The sequence below is a fragment of the Rousettus aegyptiacus genome, unplaced genomic scaffold (assembly GCF_014176215.1).
Source record: "Rousettus aegyptiacus isolate mRouAeg1 unplaced genomic scaffold, mRouAeg1.p scaffold_m13_p_4, whole genome shotgun sequence".
NCBI classification, from domain to species: domain Eukaryota; kingdom Metazoa; phylum Chordata; class Mammalia; order Chiroptera; family Pteropodidae; genus Rousettus; species Rousettus aegyptiacus.
In genome coordinates, this window is record NW_023416307.1 from 79,130,685 (window position 1) to 79,153,011 (window position 22,327).

Genomic DNA, 22,327 nt, shown 5'->3' on the forward strand with positions numbered 1-22,327 from the left:
ATTCTTGAAAGAGAACTGGAGCTGAATTATAATTCTCCTTAACAGCTAGTAGGGGGTAAAAATCCTTTATATTCAGCAATTTACCTTACATTACATAAGATAGCAGAGACTAGCAGTTTAAAATGGCATCTGGCTAGCAGAGCTGTGTAGTGTCTTTCAAATTCCTAGTACAAACATTAAGAGAAGACATCACCAAAATAGTCAGCCAGGCTATGCATGCATGCACATACCCATTGGTAGATCTAAGGAAGATAGTGCTACTCCATGCAAATGGATTCTAATGCATCTGAAATCCAAATGCAGTTAGCAACCCAACCACAACCTTCGTAAAGTGGGCAGGAAGTCCACTTTAAGTTCATTTTTTTCTTAATTTCTGCTCTCTGATTTAGAAACACAAGGTCTGTTCCAAATAGAAAATCAGAAGCACCTTTCTACCCTATAGGTGTAACTATTTGGCACACTTTTAATACTTTTTCTTGCTACATTCGAGAATTGTAGTCCCCATAATAGTAGTGGAAGATGGAGTAGGACTACAGTCCTGTGTTCAGAGAAACATTCCTCATGAATTATATCCTGTGGGCAGGTACATAAAATAATCGATCACTAAATCAATTACTGAAGGAAAACTAAAAAAAAAAATTAATAATTCTTCAGGTCACAAATAACTGATAAAATCTGAATAAGTACCTTACAGAAAAAAGTTAACACCAAGTCAAAAGTTAAAATCAAGTTCATTTAAAATGGAATAACTATTGCTACTTGATAATTCATTACCCTTCAATTCAACCTAGTATTCTCTCAATCTCCATGTTAAATATCTCCCCCCCACCACACCCCAAGTGTTTCCCTTCTTAAAATTAGGCATTGGTAGTTGTCTGATGAAGTTTATTCAGAGGCTTTCAGAAATGCTTACTCAGCAGCAACTGGTTATGCCAAAGGAGAGCTGTAGCTACTAATGGGGTCAACTAAGCCATGGGCCACTTAAAAAATATGAAATCATAGTCTGAATTTAAAGCAGTCAATATGAACAAGATCTCTTCTTAGGTTAGATTAGAATCTTTTAATTGCATTGAAGGTACATCACTTACTGATGCATTAACTAAAGTACATCCAATTTAGACCCACTAGCAATTATCAGGTCAGCATGGCTATTAAAATAACTGCTTTTATTAAAGAGCAAAAGATGTTACAAAATAGTTTGCTTTTAGCAACATAATGGCTCACTTCCTATACATGTAGAATAGTGAAGTATGTCAAAATATCTTAAATCAAATGTATGTAATAATTTTGTAGCACAGAAGCAAATATCAATGAATGCACATTTTTATTCTTCACTCATCCTAATTATTATTAATGAGCCATAACTAAATATTGGTTTCTAGAGTGATTCAAATCTATATGACAAAGTATAAACTAAAACTCTGTATATTCTATTAGCTCACCTTAATAAAATTACATTATTAAAATACTTGTGCTATTACCCAAAAGTTTTATTGAACTTCATTTTGACTCAAATTTTGCAAGTCTGATTGATAAAGAATTAAAATATCTGCTGACCAGAAGTGCCCATACCTTTTGAATATGTTAACTTCAATTATTGATTTATAAATATGATATAGCTCATAAGGCTATAAAATTATCAGTTGAATATTAAAATATTATAACTATATGCATATACACAGATGTAAAAAATTTAGAACTTGAGCTTTAGATACTATAATTATATAATTAAATCAAAAACTGATTACACTTAGAACAGTAATTCCTGAGGCCAAAGCATGAAACAACATGAACGAAACTCAAAATCAGTTTCCTTTTATTTCTGTTTGTTGTCTTCTCTGATGTCTATAGATATAGAACTGAATTCACGATTATACTACCTATTAAACTTAACTATTAGAAACACTCTCTTATAAAGATCTGGGCATCAAATATGGCTTATTCTCAAGATTACTTTGTTCCACGTGCAATGATTAGTACATTTTCTCACCTTAATTTTTGGCATGTGGAAGGCATAATGTCATATTAAAATGTGTGTGCTTTGGAAAATGCTGCAAGTTCAATGGAAATAGGCCTTGAGAGTGGGTGGGACAGATAGCAGTAAGTAGCTAGCATTTGGGGGCAGAATGAGAATGCTTTTTATGTCATACTCAGTAGTTTGTGCTTTAATTAGTGTTGAAAAGAAAGCCTGTAGTGAACTTTATATAGAAGTAAAATGTAACCAGACTTTTTTTTTTTTTTTTTTTTTTTTTTTTTTTTTTTTTTTTTTTTTTTTTTTTTTTTAAGAATATAAGCCTGGAGATGGTGTGGAGGATTGAATGGAGTGGGGACACACTCATAAAAGAATGTAGCAATAGTATAGATAAAAGGCCACAAGAATCCACACAAAGTCCTGGCAGTAGAGGTGAAGAGGAAAGATCATACACAGGGATTGTGGACTAAGTTAAAGTGGGAAGTCAGAGAGATGGAAAAGTCAAGGATTGCATCAGAGCTTTTAAGCAAAGACGTTTGGGTGCTATAATGGCATTAACTGAGAAAAGGAATTCTAGAGGTGCAGAGGACTGGTAGGGGTGGTTGAATGAAGAAGCTGATGAGTTCATTCTTTGGACCTGTTACATTTTTACATGCCTAGACATCTTCTGGTAAAGATATCTAGGAGGTACTTAAAAATAAAGGGTTCTAACATGGGAAAGAGTTCAGGCCTGGATAGCTAGATTTGTTGGATTACTCAGCACTGCCATTCAGGCTCTCGTTTATGCCTCATTAAAATAAGTCAATCAATATATTATTTAAGTAGATTTTTACCATTTTTTTTTCTTTTTGATCTGCATTCTTAACATCAAATTGTAAAGAGAAGTCCAGGAAATGACTGTAAAAGGCAAGCATAATACACAATTAGGAGAAAGAAAAGCTAAAAAATATTTGCAGAATTCTGTTCTCTGGTATAACAAAGTACCAATGATATGTGGCTGAGACATTGGGAAAGGTTAAATTATTTTCATCATTTTCCACAAAAAAAGGCATAATATATTATAGGAAGTTTTCTAACAAGACTGGTAAAAAGAATTTTCCAGATCCCTGTAAAGCTTATATGTGTCACAAAACATTTTTCTGAAGATGCTGGATATATTATGTTACTTACTCTAAGGTCAAAATTTGAAATATAATGTTTATATTCCTATCCTAAATAGAAAAGTTAAAGACTATATTCACTGAAACACGTCTAAGTGAACTGATTTCTCAAATTGTAAGGCTGGGAACCAGCATGTGTTAGACACCGACCTAGGCACAGGAGACCCTAAGATCTTTACACTCAGGAACTCACAGTCTCATCTCCTGGAAATACATCATTCGGTCTGATCTCTGAGGAAAAATATTGCATTACTTCCATTTTAAAATATTCTTCCAATTATTGGCAAACAAAATAAATTCTTAGTACTTCATTAGTAACAAGTATCATTAATGACAATGCAGGAAGTATTAGCAAAAATAGAAAGTCCAGAGAAGAGTTAAAATCTTGGGCAGTTTTTTTTCCTGTAAAAATAATTTCGGGAGGTTGATAATTTCACCTATGTATAGCACATTCTCTGGATATTTTGACATTCAGAGAACACATTTTTTTCCAGCTCATCTTCATACAGCTAAAAATATTTATATTTTCTAAATGCCCAAATCGTGTTATATATTGAAATTGCAAGGATGAAAAATAAAAATCTTAATGCAATGCAAAGGCTAATGTTTGACAGAAAACTCTTCTGGCTGCCATGTCTGAGTTGACAAGTTTAAAGGCAAAATAATATGGATTAAATGTCTTTACATCCTAGCAGGTGTCTAGTCATCAATAATATTCACTGAAAGCCATTGTGTACAGAGTACTTCTCCTCATTTCCTATTCCCTGCTTGGCTCGCAGCAGAAAGAAAGGAAGGTAGACAACAATTTCTGACACCTCTAAGAACTTTGCACAGAAAAAAAAGGTTTCCTTCCAATGTGCAAGTATTATTTCGTCAACAGTCTCTTAAAAGTTATCCATTGGATTTCTCATAAAATTTGCTTTATTTGAAACTGACATCCGTATAAGTCTAAGCATAAAAGTAAAATTTCATATAACTACACAGGAATAAGAAAATCTGTATTTCCAATGAACAAAAGATGGATGTAGATAGCTCTCCAAGAGAAGTAACAAACTGATTTTATAAGGATTCTTTTTTTTTTTTTTTTTTATATCATGACAAAGATTAGAAGATGTGATCTCTAAAATATTTGGTGCAGAATAAGAAACTGATGAAAGACATCTTAATATTCATTTTAGTGGCCTTACTAGATATAGTTCAAAAAAGATACATTAGAAAATCAAATATAGATGCTTTAATAGTCAAATAGACTATATGGAAGTTTAACCCTTTCATTTCAAAAGAGTTACCATAAAGAACTGTCTTCACTAAAGCGACATTTTAAAAAATCGTATGCTTTGTAATTTTTATATGTTTCAGTATAGTATATTGCCATTTCATGTTTTAGTGCTTGACATGCTTTTTTTGCTGAATAATTAATCTATCTTATGTTAACAGAGTTAAGTGATTTTATATTGTCTATTAAGAAATTATTTTCATATCTTCAGAATAGTATTATTTTTAAATCCTAGCTCAAGCTCTGAAGAATTATTTAAAATAACAAAATTATTGCATAATGTGTGTGTGTGTGTGTGTGTGTGTGTATAGAGACAGTGCGCTCACATATATAACCAAGGTAACATAATCACAAATCCTAATCTCTTTCTCAGTACAAACCCAAACTCTTTGCCTTTTCTATAATACTAACATAATTAAAAATGGCGTGTGTGGTTGTATTATAACAAAAACCTAACAATGCAATTTGTTTCTATACTTGGTAGAAATATCCATCCTAGATTTTTAGCTTTATATCCAGATATTTAGCCCACATTGAAACAGACTATCTGCATAAATCATCATAAAAAAAATAGTTGTGTTTAAAACACTAATTTTAAGCTGATGGGGTCTATGTTAATTTTGAAAAGGATGATATTTTACGGCTACATCCCGAAGCACACACAAGTATTTCATTTAGTACAAAAAGGTAGCCCATGTGCATATTCTGTGACCTTGAAACTGATGAATTAGAAAAAGAATCATTTTCTCACTAAGAAAGTGTCATTTTAGTGAGTGAAACATCAGGACAAACAAATCCACACTATTCTTATTCAACTACGTCAATGAGGGGAGATATCAAATCATATCCCAAATATGTGAAATGTGTGTCAGCTACAAAGCTCCAGGATGGCCATTGAAAATCTTAATTCAATTATTTAAATGACACATTTTAAAAGTTGTGGATTTTCTGTAAATGTTGTTTAAAACAGGAGTTATATGAAACAATGGGAGTAAGGTTTTCGTCGTGGTTGATAATAATGCCTTCCAGTAAAATATAATTGTACTGAAAACCAGAAAAGCAAGAGAATGTGATCACCCCACAGACCTTGGCAACAGCTCCCACTTGGGTAGTATGATTTTTGGCTATGTAGATCTACAATTGATTTCCTTTAGCTTATGAAATCTATCTGTAAAGAATCAGGTGACTCTTTCCAGAAATGTATTCAATATTATCAAAGAAGAAAGAGACTCTACAATACATTCTTATTTACTTGGAAAAAAGGAAGGGAGAAGGGAGGAAGAAAGGAAGGGAGGGAAAAATAGGCAAGTAGAAGCTGTCTCTACTCAAATAGAGAAGTGCTCTTTAAGTTGTCTCTATAGCTGTAGAGTATCCAAAATGCAAGTTATTTTGCTTTAAAGTATGTCGCTATTAAAACGTTTTACGGCCACTTCTCTCAATACATATCTAAAGAGTTATAAACAGCTATATAATACATTACAGTCTCCTTCTGCTTCCTTCTATATTCCTTTCTCTAGTGCTTCTGCCCAACCCAAACTTAGCTTCTGAAATGAAATATAATGTTATATCCTTTTTAAATGTTCTGTGATTACTTTCAGCATTCTTCAACCTTTCTTTTTAGGTAGCCTTTTCTTTTAATTCCTATAATACCCAATTAAAATGTTTTAGCAAAAAAATATTAAGCAATGTACTTCCAAAATTCTAAGGACCTAATGCAAACATTGGATTAAATGTTTGTTTGTTGGTTGGTTTGTTTTTCTCTCAGAATGTCTCTATAGTTTATGAAGTGCACATAATTTTCTGGACATGATACCGGGCATGTTACTATGTTAATTAATTAACCTTTACAATACCCTGTGATATAGACTCGAATTCTTGTTGTTCAGGTTTAATACCTTTGGCTCAGAGAGGTAGAAACACTTGTTCAAAGTTATGCTGCAAATCAAGATCAGAGATCAGGCCAGTGTAATTTCAAAGACAGCATATCCACCCTCTGCACCTGTAACCTGTGGTCACATGTCTTTAGCTACAGATATCAATACAACATAAAATGGTAAATGATGATGATGATAAATACTAGGAATCCCCAAAATGGTTACTTTTCAAAATGTGACTAAATGGATTTAAGAACATGCACATGTGCAAAAACTCATATCTGTTTATATTTTGCTGTTGATAATAAATTAATTTGAAACCCATTAATAGGGTAAGCGAGAGGATCATCACCTTGAATTACATTTCCGAATTCTGTTCTTTCTGTGACAATCATAAAATCCACAGGCTTAGCAATGGGTTGGGGGGGGAAAAAAAAAAAGGAAAGGAAAAAGAATGTTCCCTGCAGCTGCAGCTGACTTTCTGGCAGACTCAGAAAGCAACTGTGTTGGCAGCTTAATCAGGCATCTGGGGCTGTCGGTGAATTAGTCTGAGTGCTGACCTTCTAGATCGCCTATAAACACTTCGCATTTGCCTTGCTCCATAATGAAGGGAATTTAACTCTTTGTACGATTATGATTAGAGGTTATTATGAAATCCTCTCTAAATTAATCAATGCAACCTTTATTTAATGACATACTCACAAAGGATATAACAAGTGTTTGACTTTCTTAAGAGCAAATTCTATTCAATACAAGTGAAATTTTGGATTAGCTACAACTTGTGCAAACTGGTTTCATGAAGAGCTATCTCATAATTTGAGGCCCTTCAATTCTCTTTACCTTTAAAAGGGTATACTTTTAAATCATCTGGTAAAGATGAAAAAGAAATGTATCAATCATTTTAGATACCAAGAAAGTATTTCACCATTTTCTATTTTATAGTCTAGTAGTCCTATGTGGAAATGATTTCTTAATTATGTCTAAAGTACTCTTGGAGTAGTTTAAAGACATTATCTTTGTTTTGAGCCTTAATGAATAAAAAAAAAATTGTTTATGGCACTTAGTGTAAAAGTACCTTCATTTATTGAAATCTGGTACTGGAATTTCTGAGGTTTTTTTTTTTTTTCTGCTTCCTTTAAGGTTGACAATTTCTACAGTTTCAGATTTTTCTTAGAAGTGATTTTACAAAATGATTCCTCTACTATGCATGTCTCTCAAGATAATAGGGTAAAAAGTCAGAAATGCAATGAATTATCTATTCATGTACACATATTTTTAAAACAAATGGAATCATATAACAATCCGACTTATCGATTGTATACTTATATATCAGTAATATGCCAATATATCAATAAATATATGTGTGTGTATATATATATATATATATATATATATATAACAGCCATGCATTTTAAAGCACATGCATTGTGTATCAGTAAAATTTTATAAAGACAACTAGTAATTTATTTCATCATTTTATAACACTTTTGTCTAATTAAAACTTTACATTTATGAGAAAGACATAATCATATCCTAACTTTTGCGAAGTATACCCACTTATTTTAATTGCTGAATTGAAGTCAATCTTTAGTTTGAAAGGGACCTTGGAGATGATCCAAGTCTAACACCTTCTGAGCAACTGACTCCCAGAGAGATGAGCTATTTCCCCAGGGGATGGAGAGACAGTAGCACAGTCATCGTCAGAACTCTTAACTCGACTCTACCCCTTGTCCTTTCTATTTACACTGTGCTGTCTCTGAAATAAGATTTAAATAGAGTAGAAAAGAGATCATGCTTAAATCTAAAGTGCAGCAGAGCTTATTTTAAACTTTCATCCAATTTTGCTGTAACAGGCTCCTTATGCAGAATTTCCCATACAGCCTATTATGATCCTTGATTTTATTTTTTTGTCACATAATGAAGTTATAAATCCATGACTTCAGACAAATTTCTGATAAAGAATACACACACACACACACACACACACACACACACACACCCGAAACTGTATAATAGCAATGATAAACAGCTAACATAGGAAATATATTAATATTTTGGAAAAATATTATTGTGGTGTTTCAGCAAGTAAATGCCCTTGCTCTATATTTCCTTATTGTTTTCAATGAGCAACAGCAGTATTGTGCTTTATTTAAAACCTAATTCAATCAACACAATTACAAATGTTCTCAAATAACAAAAAATCTATATATCTTTAAAAAAAAGGCATAGAACTACTGAATCATAACTAATATTAAATAGGTATATTTTAAATCCAAGTTTTAATTTAGTTTCTATTCACTATAAGTAGCTCAAAATGTCATTTTTTATTTAAAAAAATAAATCAAAAGCATCGTGTTCATTCGTGCATAAAAATTTATCAAATTGTGTTCCAGACAGTATTCTGGAAGTAGAAGATAAAAACAATAAATAGTATTGCTGTACTCACAGAGTTGAGTGTTTATATGGAAAAGGTAGAAAATATAAACAAGTTAACAAGATGAGATAATTTCTGATAGTGACACTGTTTTAGATTATATCTAAAGGATTACTTTCAATTATTAGCACGTTTAGATTAATTTCTTGATGTTTATATTTGCAAATATACCTTTTCATTTCTAAATTCTTGTCGCATTCCTCTAAGTCACACTACATATTTTTCTTTGCTTAAGTGAAAGGAAAAGACAAACTTTTTTTCGAGTGCCTTTATTATTTTCTGAAGTTTTTATTTATTTTTGGAGTTTGGAAGTTGGCTCCCTAAAATGCCAAGATTTCACCAACTTTAAAGATTTTAATTTCAAACCAGTAATGTTCCCTTTGAAACACCTGCTGATTGACACATCAGGAATTAAATGCAGTGACTGCTTTTGTAAGTTTTGTTTTGTTTTGAAATCAATATTTCATGAAAACAAAATCAATGATTAAACTATTGCTGTTTTTAAGAATTGTTCTACTGTGTTGTTTTTCCCAGTTTCACCTCTGACCACTTGCAGCCAAAATAAGATACTTTTTGAAAAGTTGACAATTTGTAAATTACACAACCATATTAAGAAGAGCTTCTCCTGGGACTTACCTGCAAAAGACAAGTACTTCCTAATTATTGTACTCTTATCACTTCCACTCATAATAATGCCAAGATAGGAAGACTAGAGTACTAATTTTAAGACAAATTAGAACCTGAGACAATCAAACTAAATAGTGGAGATATATTTAGAAAGTTTTCGGTTACAAGTTATATATGGCAGTATATTAAGTTTGTGGTTAGATATTTTCCCCCAAGGTTATCCATTGTGTTATTTTTGGTCATATGTGGGTTAGTATCAATTATACTTACATGATATAGTGTTTTTCCTTTCTTGTGCTGTACCATTGCAATTAGGTCCTGAATATGCTGTATCAAAGATCATCTAAAATTTTTATTTAGTTATGTTCTAATTTTTATCACCATGTACAATATCTGTACCCATTGGGTCCATTAAAACTTGATTTATTGATATCAACTATAATTTTATATCCAGCTTTATTGGGATATTCTATTTTTTAACAATTTAATAAAGAAAAATATACACTTAAAAGTACAAAAGATCTAAATCTATCCATTCCATTATACTGTTGTTTTTATTCTCCTAATTATCATCAGTCTTTTTGCTTACTTTTTCACCTACTCTGCTATCAAACTGTGATCTCAAAAGAAATCCAGAAATCCCTTACTTATTCTTGTTGTTTTTCTTTAATCTATCTTTTAAAGTGAAAAACACCTTTAGATCCATGAGATATAAATCTTTCATCATTGATAAAACCTGGCAAGATGAAAAGAAACCTCTATAGAAGTTTCCAAAGGAGCATTTGGAAAGATAAGATGAAACTCTTGGAAAAAAAAATGACATGCCAAATCTGTTTGCTGCCACTGATTACTAACAGTCAATGTTTTCTGCTACATCACCTAAGATTAATCTTCATCAAAAATAATGTGAAAAAACATCTTTTATTTTAATACTAGATCACCAAGAAATAAATAATGACCATAAAAAATTATGAAAAATACATAAAGTATTTTCATTGCTAATTCTGGAGCCTTACTCCAAAAAGAAAGCATATTGCTGGAGATGTGCTTTAGTCTCTTCCATTCTAATTTTGCTTCTAAAATAATAAGCAGTCACCAGAGTTACAATAAATGTGTTGGTATTTTGACGATAAAGAATGGAAATGAAATAAACTATAGACATTCTATGTTCTGAAAGGAAGTTAATTTTGAAATATATTCATTCATGATCCAGATATATTTCACCAAATATCATGCTTTTCTTGAAGTGTAGTATATTTTAAAAATAGGCTAACTAAAAAGCTTTGGTTCTGATGATTGTGTCATTTAACATTCCATAATATAAATCTAGTATCTAATATATTAAAGTTGAACGTTTTTTAATTAGTAGTGCTGCCAAAATGTCAACTTTCAAAAAGTAGATCATTAATTATCATACATACACTGCATATTTTTGAGCATATAATCACAAAAAATTATGAGTACCTTCCATAATGTATTTGTCTAGTCTAAGCTTTACTCTCATAGAGTATCTACCAGCTAGAAAGTATTTTTGTAATACAAATTATTAATACCCAAAACATTTCATATAATCTTAAAATTTTTAACTATTTATCATTAGGTTTCTCTACATTTTAAGTTTATAGAGGTATAAAATGGGAGCTACCTGATCCTTCTTAGGAACAATTTTATTTGATAGAAAATGAAAGCATTTCTTATGAATGAGTAACCCCAATTCTCTTATATAGTTCCCCCATTCTGAACTCTTACTTGACAAATGTTTAACCACTGACATTCTTTCTAATACTTGGATCTTTCATTTTATTTCAGTAGACCAGAAGGCCAGGTGTGAGCAAAGAAGTTTAGTAGCACTTTAACTTAGGTTTATTAGTCTAGAAAATGTTCATCTCAGAGATCTCTTTGCATAAGATGACATGCCATGGGCCATTCTGAAATTCTGTATTGATTCTATTTTTCACAGATAAGATTTGTGAGATAACAGAAAACATAGTTTTTTTTACATAATAGGCACTCTTTTATTAAGAAAAAAGTTGTATAATGTAAATAGCAGCAAAGCAGATTTATTATATCAGAACAAAATAATATAATTTTGTGCCTATTCAAAATGATAGAATTGGAGGTACATGGGTATAATAACTCTTTAAGTGCTTCATCTTAGTTTCATATCTAGATTTTCATTAAAAAATGAATTATATGGTGTATTCTTCTCCAAAAGTTATTGTAAACTCATTAAGCATAACTTATAATTATATGTAACACAAGACAATTTTGACAAAAAAAAAATCCTTTTAAGTTTTCTCTTATCTGCATTCCTAAAGGTATCTGAAAAAGCTATATTTTTTACCAAAAAAAATATACCTGAGATACTAGTGTATGAAAGATACATAAACAGTGGAATAATTTATTGTTATTTACTTTGAAATAAGTCTGTTATTTTATTTCAGACTATTGTGTACCACAAAGATCATTGGAAGGCACAATTAACTTAATGACATGCTGAAACATGAAATGATTAACTAAGAACCTAATTGAGGTCACTCTTCTTACAGTGAAATAAATTAAGCAAACAATTTCTTTCCAAGGAAAGTTTTCTCATTTCTATTGTTTAAAACATTAATTCAATTTTAGTATTTCAAATAGTAAAAATATGTTTTCTTTGAGGTTACATATTTTTAGCACTTTTATATTAAGTCAACTCAAACTGCACAAAAATTTCATCACTTTAAATTCTGACTCAATTAATAGTACGAGTTTCAGCAAACAAATAGCTAAGAACAAAGGTTTTAAAAACACATGACAACATAAATATCTGAAGATTTCAGAATTTAATATGCTGTCTTAAATGTCAAAGGAATGAGGGAAATTTGTAAACTGTGACATATCTTACTGCTTAGGAAGAAGGTTTTTGTTTTTTTGTTTTTTTGTTTTTTTTTAATGCTGTATGAAAATACTGCTGAGACCAAAGATGCAAGATCAATATAAACTTACTTAATACAAAGAAATGCCACTAGGAGACCAAAACTGTATTTTGTCTAATGCACCTATTGCATGAAAATGTTTACAGAACTGAGAGTAGGACCAAAGAAGTCACTAAGACACAAAGATGACAGAACAGCACCACCTAGTTCCCTCTGTAAAAGTTTTCAAATATGTATGCATCTCTGACTTACTTTGGAAAACTGAATACATTTTTACAATAAATCATTTAGTGTGAAACTGTACTCTTGCAAATTATAACTTGCAGTATTTACTTGAATTGCTTTCATTGTAAAGTTTTATTTCACAATAAAAAGAGAGAAAAATTAAAGATAATGATTTAACAAAGATTTTTCTAGCGGTGCATAGTAGTATTGTATGTCATCCAGATAAGAAATCTCTAGAGTAACTATACATACTAACCTACCACCATTATGATTTCCAAAGTATGTTATTTATTTATTTTTTTACTTTAACTACTACAAGATACATATCATCTACGCCAGGGACACCATTGACCAATAAATAATAATACATAAAAATGCCATAGTATCTGTTAGAAATATAGTATCATTTGCATGCTAAAGTTATCAGTTAAAATTAAATACTAAAAGAAATAATATAAAGACAGCAAAAATATTTGCCCTCCGTTCATATAATTTTGTATTTTTTCTCTAACGTTTTAAATAATTGTATATAAAATTAATTTTATTTTAAAAGTTTTTAAATGGTATTTTCATCTATTCTCCAGCTGTTTACTAGATAATTGCTATTTCAATAATATTTAGAGCCGACTGAGCACGAGGAAATATTTCAGGAACAACATTTAATCGGCACTCTCAAAAAAGCCATGTTATAGTAGTACAGGTTTTAATCAGGCACAATGTATTGTAATATAAGCAAGAGATGGAGTTTTAATATATATGACATTGTACAGAGGCATTGTTTCTAGATAGGACACTTTAAAAATGTTTTCCCTGAGGCACCAGCAGCTCTTTAAATGACTGTTGCTGGTAACATCAGAATTGCTCAAGCAGAACTTCAGCTCTAAAAAACTAAATATTGGTGCTTGTTACATAGAGCCTTCTCACAGACCTCTTCTCCCCTACATTCCCTCTGCTGACCTGGTCATCTTCTGTTCTGGCCCACTGAGCCTTTATGAAATTAAATGAATCATCCTCTTGAACAAATCAGTTAGAATGGAGCATGCTTGAATATTTCTTGTTCACTTGTCAGCTTCTTTCAAGTTGTATTAATAAGAAAGAAAGAAAGAAAGAAAGAAAGAAAGAAAGAAAGAAAGAAAGAAAGAAAGAAAGAAAGAAAGAAAGAAAGAAAGAAAGAAAGAAAGAAAGAAACTGGCATCACACTGAGAATATTTTCAGGATAAACGACTGGAGGAAATAAGAACTCTTTAATCCAACTTTAAATAAAAAATCTTAAAAGCCAAGTGAGATTTATAATATTGTTAAACCAGTGGTTCCATATCTTAACTGACATATCCACATTCTGTTGCTTTTGAAAAGGTATGCCATAAAAATGGAATTTTATTTCAGGAAAAAAAAAAGAAATAGGCCATTACATATTTTGATTGGTTCATTTTGTATTTTAGTCACTAAACTGTAAGCTCCATAAGGGCAGAAACTGTTTCCATCTTATTCACTTGTATATTCACTATTTATAACAGTGCTTTCAGATAGGTATTTGTTAAACAAAATGATTGAAAAAATGTACACAAACACATTAAATGCACAGAAAAAAACAAAACTGAAACACTTAATTCAGCCTACTCCCTAGTGATAAAAATGCCTACGAGAGCAACAATTTACTAATTTTCAAAGTTGATTGATGGATGTAATTTCATAAGAAAAGAATGTGTGACCCATATTCAGGCTGATGGTTACTGAATTCATTTATAAAACTCATTGACAGAAAAAGAAAGCTCTGAAACTGTACAGATGTGTGTATCAGAATAAAAATCTCTTTATATGTGTAAAAACTTTAAATACTGAATAATGCATGAGTAGCTACAAAAATTAAATTTTAGTAAAAGTTATTGTAAGAATATACAGTTAATGTTATGAAACATCTTTAGGTGGAAAGTGAAAATTAAAATGTCATTTCTACAGTTTGCCATCGTCCATAAGGTCCTTCTACAACACATCGCCAAAGAATGAATGTGTTGCCAATCAACCTGCAGATGAAGAAACTAAGCTGCAAGAGAAATATCTTGCTCAAAGTGTCTAAAATAGCTGCAAGATTTAGATGAGAATTTAGGTCCCTTGATTCCTAATACTCTGTCTTTCTGCAGCAGGACATGTCCAAAAATCAAATCCTGAATTAGTCTAATGACATCAATGAATTAGTCTAATGACATCCTGAATTAGTCTAATGACCTCTACAGAATAGAGAACTCTTACTACAAAATAAAGGACACCTACCAGGCCAGCTTCACTACCAATTCCACACTAACTGTAGTTTGGTATGACTACTGCTTTGCTCTACTCAAGGATCAGGGGTATCTATTATTGTCTCTTCTCACTCAAGTCACTCCCATTCTTCATTTCGCTGAGGTAAAGGTCTTAAGAGGACATACTCCTAATACCTGACTAAATTTACCATTATCTAATAAGACCATCATTAAAAAAGATAAAAAGGTTAATAGTCTTTCCAACCTGTCCACACCTGCCCATTAAACATGTTTGTTGTATTACAAAATGTACTGTTATGCTGTCATATCTTTCAAGAATAATCTCTCTTGCTTTGTTGGTAGTCTGTCCTTGTACAGTCAATAAAACAAGGTAAAACAAAACAAAAATGTAAAATAAATCTGACTTCAATGACTTCTATAAGACCTCTAAAAAACTTTAAACTTATTTCTTTACCAATACCTTTATCTTAGTCATTCCATGGAAATAAAAATATATGGACAACTGGAGTTTCACAACACTTTTAGTCTTTCCTCACCCACAACATTTCTCCGTTAAAAGAGAGTGAGAGAGAGAGAGATGAAACTATCTCATAAATTTTACTTGACTTTAAAAATATATTCACAAATGTTATTGAACACACAACTTCTTTTCATGCCAGTTAGCATCAGATCTTTCTTTAAAGACAGTGTGCTTGGTACAATATTCTTTTGATGAATATTATTGGTATCATTTTTAACATGGTGACTCTGAACAAGAATGTTGGTTTGAAATCCATTAGCATTTAAAGTAACAGATAAAGTTCCTTCCTTCTTATATAAAACTGAAAATTCAATTTCTGAGTGGATAATTATGACTAAAAATGTTGAGAAATATGAAGATGTACTGTTCTTCACTCAAATGCTATGTGGTTACACATAAAACATTAAAATATATCATTTCTAATCATAGATGTATAGGAATATCCTTACTATAATGAATAAAATTCAATAGCATATTAAAATAATTTTTCATCAAAATAGTGTAATAGTCAACAACAATTGCTTCCCAAACTATGTTCTTTTTTATTTACTAGGGTCTGGAAAGTCGATAAGTAAGGGTCAAACTGAAGCCATGTTAAAAAAGGAAGTTATTCTTCTGTGGCTGCTGCATCATAGTGACACATTCTAAAATAAAGCAAGATATTAAGTAATTACAGAGCTATGGGAGAATATAATTCTTAATATCAACTTTGTAAAGTGGCAACAACCCTTAATCAACTGAACTCTCATCTACTTTGGATATTTATTTACTGAGTGTGTATTTCAACATAAGGATGATAGTGATTTCAGTACCTGGCATTTGGTGCATCTTAAATTAGCCTAGTTAATAGTATCTTTTCCAACACCAAGAGTCACGAAACAGTCAAATAACCAACAGACATCAGGAAAATTGATTTTTAAATTTGAAGAAAAACTAAATGGCTTTTAAAGAAAGCTATATTTCACTGGTACTTTTTTAGAAGAAAGTATTCTTTATGTGCAAATAGAGTCAGTACAAATAGTAGAAAGTCTTTTCTCCCTTGGTATTCAGATCCCAGTAACTATATTTAAATTCTCTTCAAAAGCAGTTAATATTCCCATCCAACCTCCCACTGTGTTTTAAAATGCAAAAATGGAAATAAACCAAATTCAGCCACAGCAAACATGTGTCCTCAATTACAAAAGTATGAGTAAGCATTGAAAAAAAAAACAATACTTAGGATTTTCTTTTAAAAGACCTTTTAAATAAAACAGGTAGATCCCCTAGTTAAACTGTGAAAAATATACGCTGAATCTGTACTTCAGGGACTCTCAGAGAACCTCTTTGCTCTACAGCCTGGCAATAACAAAAGCAGGTCAGTCCACAGCGATAATCTGGCAGATCAAGGTCAGTTTGTAATTCCTCTTTGTTTATACATTTGTCCAGAAATACCAGCCACTCTAAGTAGAATAATAAGATGAGTTGGCTCCATGTTTACCCAAAGTCATCATTAGGAATATTTTTGAGGCTAGGTATACAGGAATCTTTAGTAAGCAGAAAAAAAAGACAAGGGGTTACAACGCCCAGAGAAACTGGAGAGGTTCAAAGCTATGAGGCAAATGTTTTCAGTGCAAATTTGAGCTAACTACCCTAACTGAAAGCAACGATTCCATATGTTTGTAAAGTATGTCATTATTTAGAATTGTTTGCATTTCTCAGTATCCATTTTTGTCTTCTCTCTATATATTACATGCAAATGAAAATTCATTGCAAATATTTATTCTGTTCTGAATACTGTATTGGCATTTTGGCAGTTTTAACATAAATACTTAAATATTATTTGGGTCCAATTAAAGAGATGTGTCAAGATTAAATGGATTGGAGGAGAACTAATCTATTATTAGAATGAAAACATTGAAAAAAAGACATAGGCCAGACATTCGATTAGGCATTTAAAATAAAATGAAGACTAAAGCCCTGTACTCTAGGGGCTTATACTCCACTAGAGGAGACAGATAGATGAATACCTAACATTCCAAGTGCTATAAGAAAAATATTCAAAGAGGTTATACAAATATATACAAAGATCATAGCATAAGCAAAGTAAAATGGTTAGTTCTTTCATGAACTAAGATGACATAAGTGATTAAAATAATCAGTAAAGGGAAGATGACATTTTTTGTCTACTAAATAAATAAATCAGATTCTGGTCAAAAATTCTCATAACAAAAATTCCTGTCAGTTTCTGAGCTCTAGTATTTTTTAAGCTACCATTAATAATAATATGGCTTCAAAATATTATGCAAAATAACAAAATAAAAATTGGTTAAAAATTTTAGTATATCAAATTACAAATGTTTTTTATTGCAAAAGTCATAAATAAAAAAAACAGTTGTATTTACTAAACTCAAATTTTCTTTTGATATAATACACAGAGGAATACAAACAAGTCAAAGGGTACAATTAATATAAGTACACTCTCAAATTCATGCAATGTAGGAAAATATCCTCCTTATAAATGGTGACATGTACTTAAGTGAGCCAATTCTTGTAGCTATTCCAATTCTATTTTTAAAAAAGATATTTCTCTCTCTCCTTCCCTCCTCCTCCTCCTCCTCCTCCTCCTCCTCCTCCTCCTCCTCCTCCTCCTCCTCCTCCTCCTTCTTCTTCTTCTTCTCTCTCTCTCTCTCTCTCTCTCTCTCTCTCTCTCTCTCTCTCTCTCTCTCTCTCTCTCTCTCTCTCTCTCTCTCTCTCTCTCTCTCACACACACACACACACACACACACACACACATACTCTTTCTCTCTCCCAGTCTCTCTCTCTCCCCTTGGCCGCTTCCTCTGTACATGGCACTCCAGATTGAGTTCAGTGCGCTTTCACAGTTGTTGAAATTGTATCTAAATCAAACACTGAAAATATAATATCTCAAATTTAGCAATGCACTGACATTTGTCAGTCCATGAAGACTGCAAACAATAGCATCTAAAATTCTATTGCCTTAAATAATAACTAGCGAAAGCAAAATGTATTAATGAGCTAGTTAGGAAATAGAATATTGATTTAGGAACAATTTCTGATTCTTCTCTTTATTTGGGAAACTGAAAGGAACAATCCCTATTCAGGATAAGGGATACACATTTTCACTCATGATTGTATTTCATTCCCAGAGCAAAGAACTTCTTAGAAATAACAGATACTGTATTATGTATCTCAATGGTGAATTTCATTCTGTCTTGGCAGGGGAACTAGTAAGTGTAGAATGTAGAGTAACTGCTTGCTATACTGAAGTCATAGACATATAATTGCCTTCAGAAATACCCTTCTCTGAATACCACCTACACATTAATACATGACAGTGAATTTACAGCTGGACCCCTGTTCTATCTCACATGATCCCTGAAAAGGCTTTGAAATGAGGACAAGTGCATAATTAAGGCACACTGAATATCACAGTACATGTAACAAACTAGAGTATTATGAATCCTTAGGGGAACCTCATAGAACTAATACATTTTCTAAAGAAAGCTGCACATGAGTAAAGAGAGACTAAAATGCTAATTAGATCCTCTCAGTGAAAGCTATAGAAAAGTTGATTCTTGAATCCTGAAGTTGGGCACAGAATGAAACATTTGTATACAGAAAGACTGAAGGGAAAAGAAAGCATTCGACATCAAAACCTCTCAATAGACGATTTACACAATTCATGAGAAAAATAAATGAAGCCAAATAAAAATATAACAGTGGGAGAATTCCAAACCTCCTGAAAGGGTTAAGTATGAGAACTGATTTTGTATTAGAAAGGGATTATGCAACAACAGAGGGAAATACTCAGCCTAGCATATGCTAATGTAGTAGGCTTTGCCAGGTTTTTCTGTGTGTGTGTTTGGCTGGCTGTCTCACATTTCTTCCCTCTTCTTTTTGCTGTTTTTATTATGCGGCTAAGAAGGTTGAACTCACACAAAATGTAATAATAACAATAACAATAACATGCAAAAGCACATTGTCCGTGTTTTATCTTTGCAAAAACACTGGGGTACAGGTGACTTGGAGGGTGAAAGGACAAATACCCAACCTCTATGTATTTGACATACAAGTTTTAGCAGAACGCCTTTTAACTATTCTTCATTCCATTTTAGGATTCTTTCACACTGATAGTAGGGTCAGGAATGGAAAAGATATTATATTCCTGGAAAAGGAAGTTGAGTTGCTATTCAAACTTTAGCACATAAGATAGATAGCAGTAAAGGGATGGCAATTGAATAAAAAGCTTATTGTACATTTTCTTACTTGCTTTTAAATACAAATATTCTAATTTTATCTCATTACAACCTAAGTCTACTACTTAAGATTGAAAAGCAGAGGACAAGTTATGAGAATGAACGAAAGGCAAAGGTGTCATACATAGACATTCCCCTTAGGAGGATATAGGATAAGCTAATGTACGATGTGAATTTATTAAGAAAGTAAAACCATATTTTACACACTGCAATTTTTAGTCCTTGATGTTTAAGTAAGCATTATGGAAAATGCACACAATTTTAGCAAAGAAGCTAAAAATATTTCCATACAAGAACAAATTAATAGGCTTTATAAATTAAGCCAAATCAATATAGCAGCTATACACTTAGCAGTCGGCAGCACATCCTCATCAGGAAAAGTGCTTTCTCACTCTGCTCTCAAAGAAGACTTTAGATAAACAATGCACAGATACTGTAAATAAACTATGATCAAATACATAAAATTATTAGGAATTTGACATATAAAAAGGACTTTTGTTTTCTTATGTAATATTATTTGCACTATTTGAACTCACTTAGCTTTAAGAGTTTATGTTTCATAAAGTAAAAAGAAAAATGCTTATTTTTATTTTCTAAATAATCCCTAATGATGTCACTATCTAGCCCCAAAGTAACTGTTTAACTTCCACTAAGCAGGGGCTTCCCCTTCAGCATTCAAATAGCTGAAAGTAATTTAAATATTCAAGTGAAAACTATTTGCTGACTCAGAAAGTATTATCCCCAATGTCGAATAATGACTGTCTTAATATTTACTTCAAAGTCCTCTAAAATAGAATCTGAATAATTAATGGCCAGTTCTCTCCCTGGCAGATCTCCTTACAACCTCAGCCCTGTGTCTATTCAGGTAGCAATAGGTTCTCATCACTCAGTTTCATAAGCACAAAAGCAGATCCAGAATAAATGCTCAGCTCTATTGCAAATTCGGAAATCGTAAACCTTGCTTGTGTGGTTTTCAGTGAAAAATATAATCATTGTTACAACCTACAAAAATGTATGTACAAGTTTTTTAACCTTCATAAAAAGAGCAAAAGAAAATGGAGTGCAAAAAAAAAAAATTCTTGCCTTTTCCTTACACTTCATCCCTAAGAGCCCCAAACTGATTACTTATAAAATTGTAAAGATATCCTTCAGTCCTAAAAATAACTGTATACTTTAAACTTGTATATATGTGCATATAGATATAAATGATTGAGGAACATTTTCTTTCTCAATAATTACATCTCTGATTTTGGCATTAATATTTAGCTGATAGCTAATTTAGTAGAATATTTACTTACTTAATTTTTAAATATACTACATACTTCTACGATGAAAACAATTTCATAACTCTTTAAAGAAACCCGCTGAACACATTAACAGGACCAACTAGACTCATTTCTTGAATAAAAATCTATATGTATATGCTCAATTATTTTGTATTATACTAAATGGAATCAAAGCAAAGCTACATTAATTACTGTTATCAGATAGGTTTCCATAATAGACTGCCTATAACAACTGGTCCACAACTCTTCCTTTTATTAAGGAACCTATTTGATGCTTTTGCCTGTGTGATACATAATATTGTTCATGGAGGAGATAGTCTCTGATTTGATATTAACACAAATTCTACTTTATGATACTAAATAAACTATGTGAACATACACTGAACAGTTAATCTCTTATTTCTTTTAAAATGACTGTATTCTAATAATACAGGAAATGTTTTAATAAGAAAAAAAAAAACAAAGAATTGACTTTTTACTCATTAACGAAGAGGAAGGATAACAATATTTCCCAGCACAACATTTATTAGATCCAACAGATGTAAACTACTGCACAGAAATCTTATTTTAACTTTGCTATTTATCTTCATTAAACTGATCCCTGTTCCTGATAGTGTGCATGAAAACTATTCATTCCACTATTCATTTGATGAAAACATTGATAATTTTATTAGGATTTATTTATTACCTTAACTTCTAAACAAAATATGTGTTCTCTGTTTTGCCTTGTCATGAGCTCACATGATTAGAAATATTCTCTGGATTACTTCTGGTTATAAAAAGATGAAGGATGGGTCATGTCCGCCACAAGCTATGAAAAGACTTCCCATTTCACTCATGCCACATGACTGCTTTCCTGTGTATTTGCAGGCTCTGCAAAGCACATTAGGCCTGAGATGCCATTTGCATCATCACACAGCAGGGGGCTTCGGCTGCCACAGCTCTAGGTTAATCTTCACCCACCTCTTTACACAGGAATTTTCAGAAGATGTCTTTTTTGATACTACAGAACTGCACTCCAAAAATGCTTGACATTTTCAAATAAAATGTTGGCAATGAACTTGTCCTTTCAAATATTTTAAGTTAAATCAGTAAATTTAAATTGTGTCTTTCATTTTTTTTATGGAATAAGTTTATGATCTAATCTAATGCAAAGTATCTGGGATTTTTAATTAAAGAAAAAATGGGTAGAAAAACTTCATGTAAGAACAACTGATCAGATTGCATTCATTTAAAGATTTATATTAAGAGCTGTTGCTATGATACTTTTCGACAGGAAAACTATTTCCTAAACCAATATAGCCTACACAATATTAAAACTCTAACAAAGTATGAGTCCTGATATATTTTGAAGAGAAGGAACAATTTAACTGCACCAGAATTAGGATTATTAATTCTAGATTTTGCAATCCAACACTATTTATTATGCATCTACTAAATATAGAATAAGAACATCGCACAGACAAGTAATGCTCAGAGCTTGCCCTCAGGAAGCTTAAGTTAAATCATTTGGGCTCT

General features: G+C 31.6%; 1 protein-coding gene across 3 annotated transcripts in view; it reads right to left on the reverse strand.

Moving 5' to 3' along the window:
* CADM2 (cell adhesion molecule 2) overlaps positions 1–22,327 on the reverse strand; it is a 986,159-nt gene that overhangs the window by 958,149 nt on the left and 5,683 nt on the right. The gene's annotated exons all lie outside the window — the stretch shown is intronic.